We start from the raw sequence: 7,348 nt of genomic DNA on the forward strand, positions 1-7,348 counted from the left end.
TGTTATCCAGCTATTTTTATATATTGCAGCAACTTATGTTTTTACTGCACTTGACTTTTTTTTAAAACTTCTGTCACTTGCCATCTTGAATGTCTAAATTGCACAAATATTGCCACTTGAGGTTATCTCTACTACTCTATATGATGGTATTGTAGGCGTGCACAGTGTTGTGGTTCTGCCGCGAGACCGCGATCGTCCACCCCACCCGCCCCGCCATCAGCGCTCGGTCGACACCGCGCCGCCACCGATCAACGCCCGCGGATCCTCCACCCTCCTCCCTACCGCTGCCGCAATCAACGCGGTCCTCCCCACGCGGATCCGCGGGCCCTCCTCCCCACCGCCGTGCAACAGATCCGCGGGACCGCAGCCGCCATGGAAGGTCGTCCGCACTGTGGATCCCAACCTCAAATCCTCCCAGATCCGCGCCCCGCACGCCGCCGCCTGCACCCGCCGTACGCCTGCCTCCACCGCGCCAGCAGTGCTCTCGCCAGAACCGCGCATGCGCGCCCGCGAATGGATCTCGCCCGACGCTCCCGCCACGCACGCCGTGACCTCCGCCGCTCCCTCACCTCCTCCGCAACCCTGCTCCGAGCCCCCGCGATGGGATCACCCATCTGCATCGCACCCCCTTCTCCACCAACCCTCCGGCGTCTCCAGAGCGCCCAGATCCCGCTCCGGCACCTCGCCAGCACACACCACGCGCGCGCCGATCTGCTCGCTCGCCCGCCCCAAATCCCGCCCGGTTCCTCTACCTTCCCCACATCGGGCGTCAACGTTCGCGGACCAACCTTCCCCAAATCCGCCCCGGTTCCTCTCCCTTCCCCACATCGCCTGTCGACATTCGCGGACGGGGCTTCCCCACATTCGGCACCTGTTGTTACTGGGTATAGGATACATCGGTACCTGTTGTTACTAGGTTCCTTGGGAAGGTATCTCATCGACAAATAATTTCTTCATCCATGTGGCAACTTGTTTACTGCAACCGCCATCACTTGCAGGGCTGGAAATCTGGTGCTGTAACTACTTTAGGCCGAGGTGGTAACGACATGACTGCTACAACCATTGGTAAAGCCTTGGGACCGAGAGAAATTCAGGTCTATGTTTAGTCTGAATAGATATTTAATAAACCATAATTTTCTTTCTGAGGAAAAAAATTGAGACAACAGTTGATGCTAATCACTAAACTAGCATGTGCATTTCATGAAAATCGTTGCTTATCCCCATACATTGCCTAATTGGTCTGAAAGCATACTATGCTTGTGATAGGTATGGAAAGATGTTGATGGTGTACTTACTTGTGTTCCAAATATCTACCCACATGCAAATAATGTTCCATACTTAACATTTGAAGAGGCCACAGAACTTGCTTTTTTGGTGCTCAGGTACTCTTTCTTTTGAGTGAAGAATCAAAATTAACATTTCCCCTAAGAAAAATTATCTGTCTTGGACTGTTAAAGGGGCTATGATGGTTGACATGCGATGATTCATTTTTGTCACTAATGAATCTTTGTACAAATTTTATTTTGAATGCTCAAGAAAAGAGTTCTGGAACTAAACAACGGTACATGATATTCATCCTTATTGCACGTGTAAAGTGTGAGCAGGCTGCTTCTTAGTGAATAAACGAATCTTTCAGTTGCATACTTCTCAAAAACGAAAGATCATGTTCAGTAGATAAACAGTTGTTCCCTTTTTACCTTTTAAAGCTATATTGATTGTTGCTTGGCATTTGCTTTACTAACCATCATGAATTGAACATATAGCTCATGATGTCAGTCTCCTGATAAGCTCTGTAGTAGGTAACCTCAAATATATCGTCACATCCGCTTGACTTTCGAGTCATTGATTTTTTCGCCCCTCTTTTTCACTACTAGGTTGTACTAACTAGCATAGTGCTCAAGTCAAATGTCACTATGTTGGACATTGTGAGCACTCGGATGCTTGGTCAGTATGGTTTTCTGGCAAGGGTATGTTGAACACTGAGCCATTTTTGTATTTATATTTCACTGTTCTGATCACTACATGTGTGACCTTGAGCAGGTATTTGCTATATTTGAAGATCTATGTATATCTGTGGATTGTGTTGCTACCAGTGAAGTTAGTGTTTCTGTGTCACTTGATCCATCAAAGATCTGGAAGTTTTTTCTTGCTCGCACCCAAACCTATTTCCAATGCTCTTAACCCTTGGTGTGTTTCACAACTTGATTTTCACATCTTGCTTGTTGAATTGCTTTACTTCCAGGTTGCATCTCACATGCTATGATCATGTGTTGTAGATAACAAGGTCAATAGGAGATGTGTATCTGAAGAAACCAGAATTTAATAGAGAACCTTTGCACAGCAAGTTTCGTCTTCAGGAAACTTTTAGGAGACCACTTCTTAGTTCTGATCCAGCAATTACTGTCCACCATCACCATTTTTGCATTTCATGGACTCTGGGAACATCTTAGTAATCAGTAAGTGGTTGACACGGTCCAAAGTAGCCCGCGTAATGTATGTATTCTTATCTTATATTCAGTTTCTGTAAATTGGTCTTTTTGAGACTTGGTGCCAAATGTTACTACATATTTAAAATAGTATAATTAAGGATATGGTTAGGCTCTCGTTGCGGCATATTTTCCTCCTAACTAATCATATCCATTCGGTTTTAGTTTTGGCATGTACCATTAATTGTTCCGTTTCAAATACGCTTATGATATTAAATTTGTGATTAAGATCCTAAATGACAAGTTGCTTTTCTAGACACCAATTATTGCAGCTGTATGTATTGCTGTTGTAGTGTTCTATTTTCAATTTTTGAACCAAATACTACTAGCGATTATTTATATACAATAAACTGATACTGTGCACTTTGGGTGCGTTTAGTTGCTCCCTTTTTGTGCTCTGCCAAATGGTTGGCTGGCCAATTTTAGGCGGCATAGGAATCAGCTGGGCATTATCCTGAATGTACTGTGCATTGGTCGCACGACGTTGGGCAAAACAAAACACGACTAGAATCCAAGCTCCTATTCTACATACAGTTACTGACCAATGTTTTGATTAAGAACTTGTAGGCGCAATCCAAACACACCCTATACATGATGTTTTTCATTATCTCATTCTAGATGCCTTATTAGGTTATATGTATATGCAACCTCTCAATGAGGCAAGTCTGTTAAACATTGTGCATATGGATTTTCTGTTTCGTTTTCTCCTTGTACTATCTTAAAGTTTCAGTTAGGTACATATATTTGATTGTTGCTTCTAGCCCACATCTTTGTCCAGGTACCACAAGTACAAGAGCCCTAGAAGGGGATCTATAGACCCAAGCGATGAGTCGTTCTTCATTAAGCACTGCCTCTATTCGAGTTCTTTGCCACTAGCCCACTAGAGATCTGTAGAAGCTCAGGAACCTTAAGGTAAATTCTTCAATCTTTATGAAGCATTGGATGGTGTATGAATTGGTTCAGAGGAGAACTTATGCCATATTCATTTCACATGGGTATTTTGATTTTGTTGCAATGTTTATGAATTAGGTACTACCCTTTCACAAAGTGTGTGATGAATTGGTACACGTTTCTATGCATTAGGACTCAGTTTTTCTAAAGCTTCTTTTAGGTGCATTCTTAATTTTTTCAGAACAGCGCGATAACCTACTAATAGTTGTTTATCACGATATTCTTTTGTTCCGACTATTCCTTGTAATTTACTAGGGAGTTTTGGTGCTGGTAGGATTTTGGTAATAGTCCATGGTGGAAAAAGTTATAGCAGAAAAAGCTCTATTTTCAGTTTTCCATTGAACATCATTTTGATAGGTTGAAGAGCCAAGGCTGACATATTTGTCTAAAAATGAGAATTATATATGTCAAAATAAACATTGCTTTCCTAGCCTGAAATAGCCGACATGTCACACTACACCGTAACAAAGAACAGAGCTTAACAAAGCAAGAACATATTAAACCAAGTAGTTATTATCTGCAGCTCCTTTAGTTTATTATGTCGCATCTTGTTTGGTCTCTAGGCCGTTTGGGAATACCAGTGCAGGCTGCAGCATGTGTCGTGAGATAGGTGTTTCTCAGCTAGATCAAGAGGCATCTAACCGTACTAACAAGTACACATAGTGGGCTAATTGGCCGATGACTGAAATGAAGTGGTTCAATTGCAGATCACTAGCGCCTACCTATTTAGTATCATGTGACCTTCCCAAGGCCAAGCTTTCTAGGTGCAAATACCTTTTTGCTCATAGATAAATAGTTAGATATGGCTACCTGTTGCTCCAGACATTTTTTAAACAATTATCGTAGAACCGAGTCCATATTACTTGATTATAAGAACAGGCTGAAGTATAACCAAGCACTTTCTAGCTTCTACGATTCGATCTGCACCTGAGTGTGTGTACACACTATATCATATTGTTGAATCTCCTTGCGTAAAAGAAGAAACCATGTGGCTTGTCTGTTTGTACACAACTGTAACAATGTAACTTATTGGTGGAGTCTATCTTAATTATGTCGATCATCTTCTATCCAGTGGCTTTCATCGGGATGTCACAAGTATTTGTGATGAGGAGCAGTAGAGATTTAGCGTTTTCGAGCTGCAGCGTAACAGTCTGGATTTGAGTTCCATGGGTATGTTCTTATATTATCTCTACTACTACTTCAACATGATTATTGCTTTTGTCAGAAGTAACATCAGTGTCCTCTGGGTTATTAGGGACTGCATGTCAAGCCAGCAGTTGGTCGATTTCATCCGCGAGCATATAGACACAGTAAGTACCAAGCAGTTTAACACTATCTGCCCTTTCGAAAATTGTAAGCACCATCTTCGGATTGCCTTTGGGCTTCCTTTGGCAATTTCTCATGCTGATGCTGTCCTGGCCATATGCTTTCTGGAAACTAAATGAACTGAGTCCTTTTGTATGGCTGGGCATGTTACTGTTTGCTTTCCTTGTTGATACTTGTAGTGATGGTGGGTTGGATTTCCTGTTGGATACATGAATCAGGTTGTCCACAGATCATTCTGAAAAGGCATTTCGAGTAAGGATGGCAAACAGGTGCCCATGAAGTTGCTGCTCGCTCGGATGGTGCTCGACCTAATTGTGTTGCCGAAGTTCTTATTGAGGTTATTAAGATTTGCCAACTTTTTAGGTAGGTGTTCCAGAGCACGGAAGGCCCTTGAGCTAAGCCAACTTTTAGGAGTCAATATTTCTCCAACAGGTACTTTTGCAGTAGTCATGAGTCATTGCTTATATGAAGTAAGGAGAGAAAATTATTGCTTCTCTTTTCTGATGCGTGAAGTTGTACATGGACATTCTACAGAGGGCTCGGTGTGCCTTTCAAGTACTACATCAATGACTTCTTATTTCTTTATGGACTTGTAGCACCTGAATGGAACCCGTGTTTGAACTCTGCATTTTTTGAAGATGACATTATTGTCGTATTGTAATATAATTTGATCCGTATCAATTTAGTTATGTATTAATTGTTGCCAAAGAATTTATGAGATATTGAGATCGATAATATATGTGGTATTTTTTTTATATAATTGTTGTGCAATAACATTTTGCTGAATATTTTGTATACCGTTGCAACGCACGGGCTCCTAACTAGTTTATCTTGAATTACATTTTTTGTGTGTCAGGTGGTCTTTGTTGAAGCAACTGAAGCCCAATACGCATTCAAAAAACCACTATATACACGATATAAGTAAGTTCGCCAAGTACTCGATTCCTCCTCGATCACGTCTCATGATCTCTCAACTACACCTATACTTTTTTCTAAATTTCAGTACGTAATTTTGCCAGTGGTGTGATGCGGACTCGAGCATCACCAATTCACCTCTCTGTTGTATCTAACGGCAGTTATGGCCTCATGGAGTCATGGGTTTAACCTCTGGAACCCTGAATCTGAATAAGCAATCCGTACCGTGCAACTGAACTAACCATCAATACTCAAGACCGAGAGCGCCTTTATTGAAGCTACCAAGGAAATCAATGTATTAGAAGTACTACTGTCCACTTGGGCTCACTTTGTTTGCTTGCACATCGTATTCCCTTATTTTTTTCACTAACCTGTCTAAACTGGTGTCCGCGAAAAATATGCATTCAATTATGTTGCTTCATCAGAACGATGTCTGTTAGATTGGGACAACGCTTTGTCGGTCGCCTTGTTCTGAGTAGTCAGGCTGCACCAGTGCACCTCAAGTTATTCCGAACTAATTAACACGTTTGTCGCAGGACCTGTGCTCTAGGTATGATGTGAAGCCGGGCAATGCCATTCTTGCTGAGGACAAACATTTGCCAATGTAAGTCTCATTGCCCCTTTAGCTCCCCTTGCAGTTTGAAATGTTGGTTATTGATACTAGCTTGTCCTCAACAGAGAATGGGAAACAAATTCTTGATGTTGTCACATTAAGCACCCATGAGACGGGGAGAAACATAGTGGACTCCTAATTTTTATGGCTAGGTATGTACATGTATTGAGGTTAGTAATTAATGGAGTATCTGAAACTGCCCATTCCCGATGTCATAACAAAAAAATCCTCGTGGAGATGGAGATGGAGTAATTGGTGCATTTCACATTTTAATAGCATTTTGTGTTTGATCAAAATGAAGCCCCCAAAATAGTATTACTTGGATATAAATTTGCTAGCCTCGGTATTCAAAAGGGTGTCAATTGTCAAGCATTCAGCTCTTTTTCCCCCTCTGTTATAAATTATGCTCTGATTGTATTGTGTATATTCAAGAAGTTGCTGGTTTTAATCATGTAAAATCCAAAAATTTAAATTATCCAAAGTTCCCATGAAAGAAATCGTTCCAGTGATACAGCCAAAGCTCATACTGACTGTGACCATTCTTTCTCTGCACATGCCACTTCAGCTTGCAGTGAAAGAGCTGCAGAAGATTAATTCCTTTAAAGAACCACGTGAGAAGCTTCTGTGCATCATGAGCTGTTGTCAAGTCATCAATAACTTGCTTCTGAACATATTATCTAGGCTGATGAGTTCCTTCCTATTCTTATCTATGTTACTATCAAGGCAAGCAACTCTTAGTCTTGGCCACTGTTTATTCTTTCTGTTTCTTCTTACTGGTTCGCTGCAACTGAGAAGCTTTCTGAAAAATTTGATGTAGGCCAATCCTCCTCAGCTGCACTCAAATCTGAAGTTCGTTCAGCTCTTTAGAAGAGAAACAAAGTTAATTTTAGAAGTCGAATATTATCTGACTAACCTCATTTCAGCAAAGATGTTTATAATAGATGTCAGTGCTCACTCGCTCTCAATGGAGGAAAACGAGTTTTAGAAACATATGGAATCGGCAAGACTAGCTACTCAAGTATCTGTTGCAAGCCCAAGTAGCTCACAGGGGCTTCCA

General features: G+C 41.7%; 1 long non-coding RNA gene across 26 annotated transcripts; it reads left to right on the forward strand.

Annotated features, from left to right (window-relative positions):
* Positions 1–140: 140 nt before the first annotated feature.
* On the forward strand, positions 141–7,014 carry LOC118471922 (uncharacterized). Of its 26 annotated transcripts, none has more exons than XR_004857260.1 (14): positions 141–929; positions 999–1,094; positions 1,267–1,382; positions 1,875–1,967; positions 2,041–2,187; positions 2,277–3,398; positions 4,510–4,607; positions 4,693–4,747; positions 4,982–5,318; positions 5,620–5,684; positions 5,767–5,973; positions 6,215–6,282; positions 6,357–6,443; positions 6,857–7,014. It is a non-coding gene; the product is annotated as an uncharacterized lncRNA (long non-coding RNA). The 26 variants fall into 26 exon arrangements; XR_004857263.1 differs by having other exon boundaries at positions 5,840–5,973; XR_004857269.1 differs by lacking the exon at positions 5,767–5,973 and having other exon boundaries at positions 4,982–5,195; positions 5,298–5,318.
* Positions 7,015–7,348: the final 334 nt, after the last annotated feature.

The sequence above is a fragment of the Zea mays genome, chromosome 3 (assembly GCF_902167145.1).
Source record: "Zea mays cultivar B73 chromosome 3, Zm-B73-REFERENCE-NAM-5.0, whole genome shotgun sequence".
NCBI lineage: Eukaryota > Viridiplantae > Streptophyta > Magnoliopsida > Poales > Poaceae > Zea > Zea mays.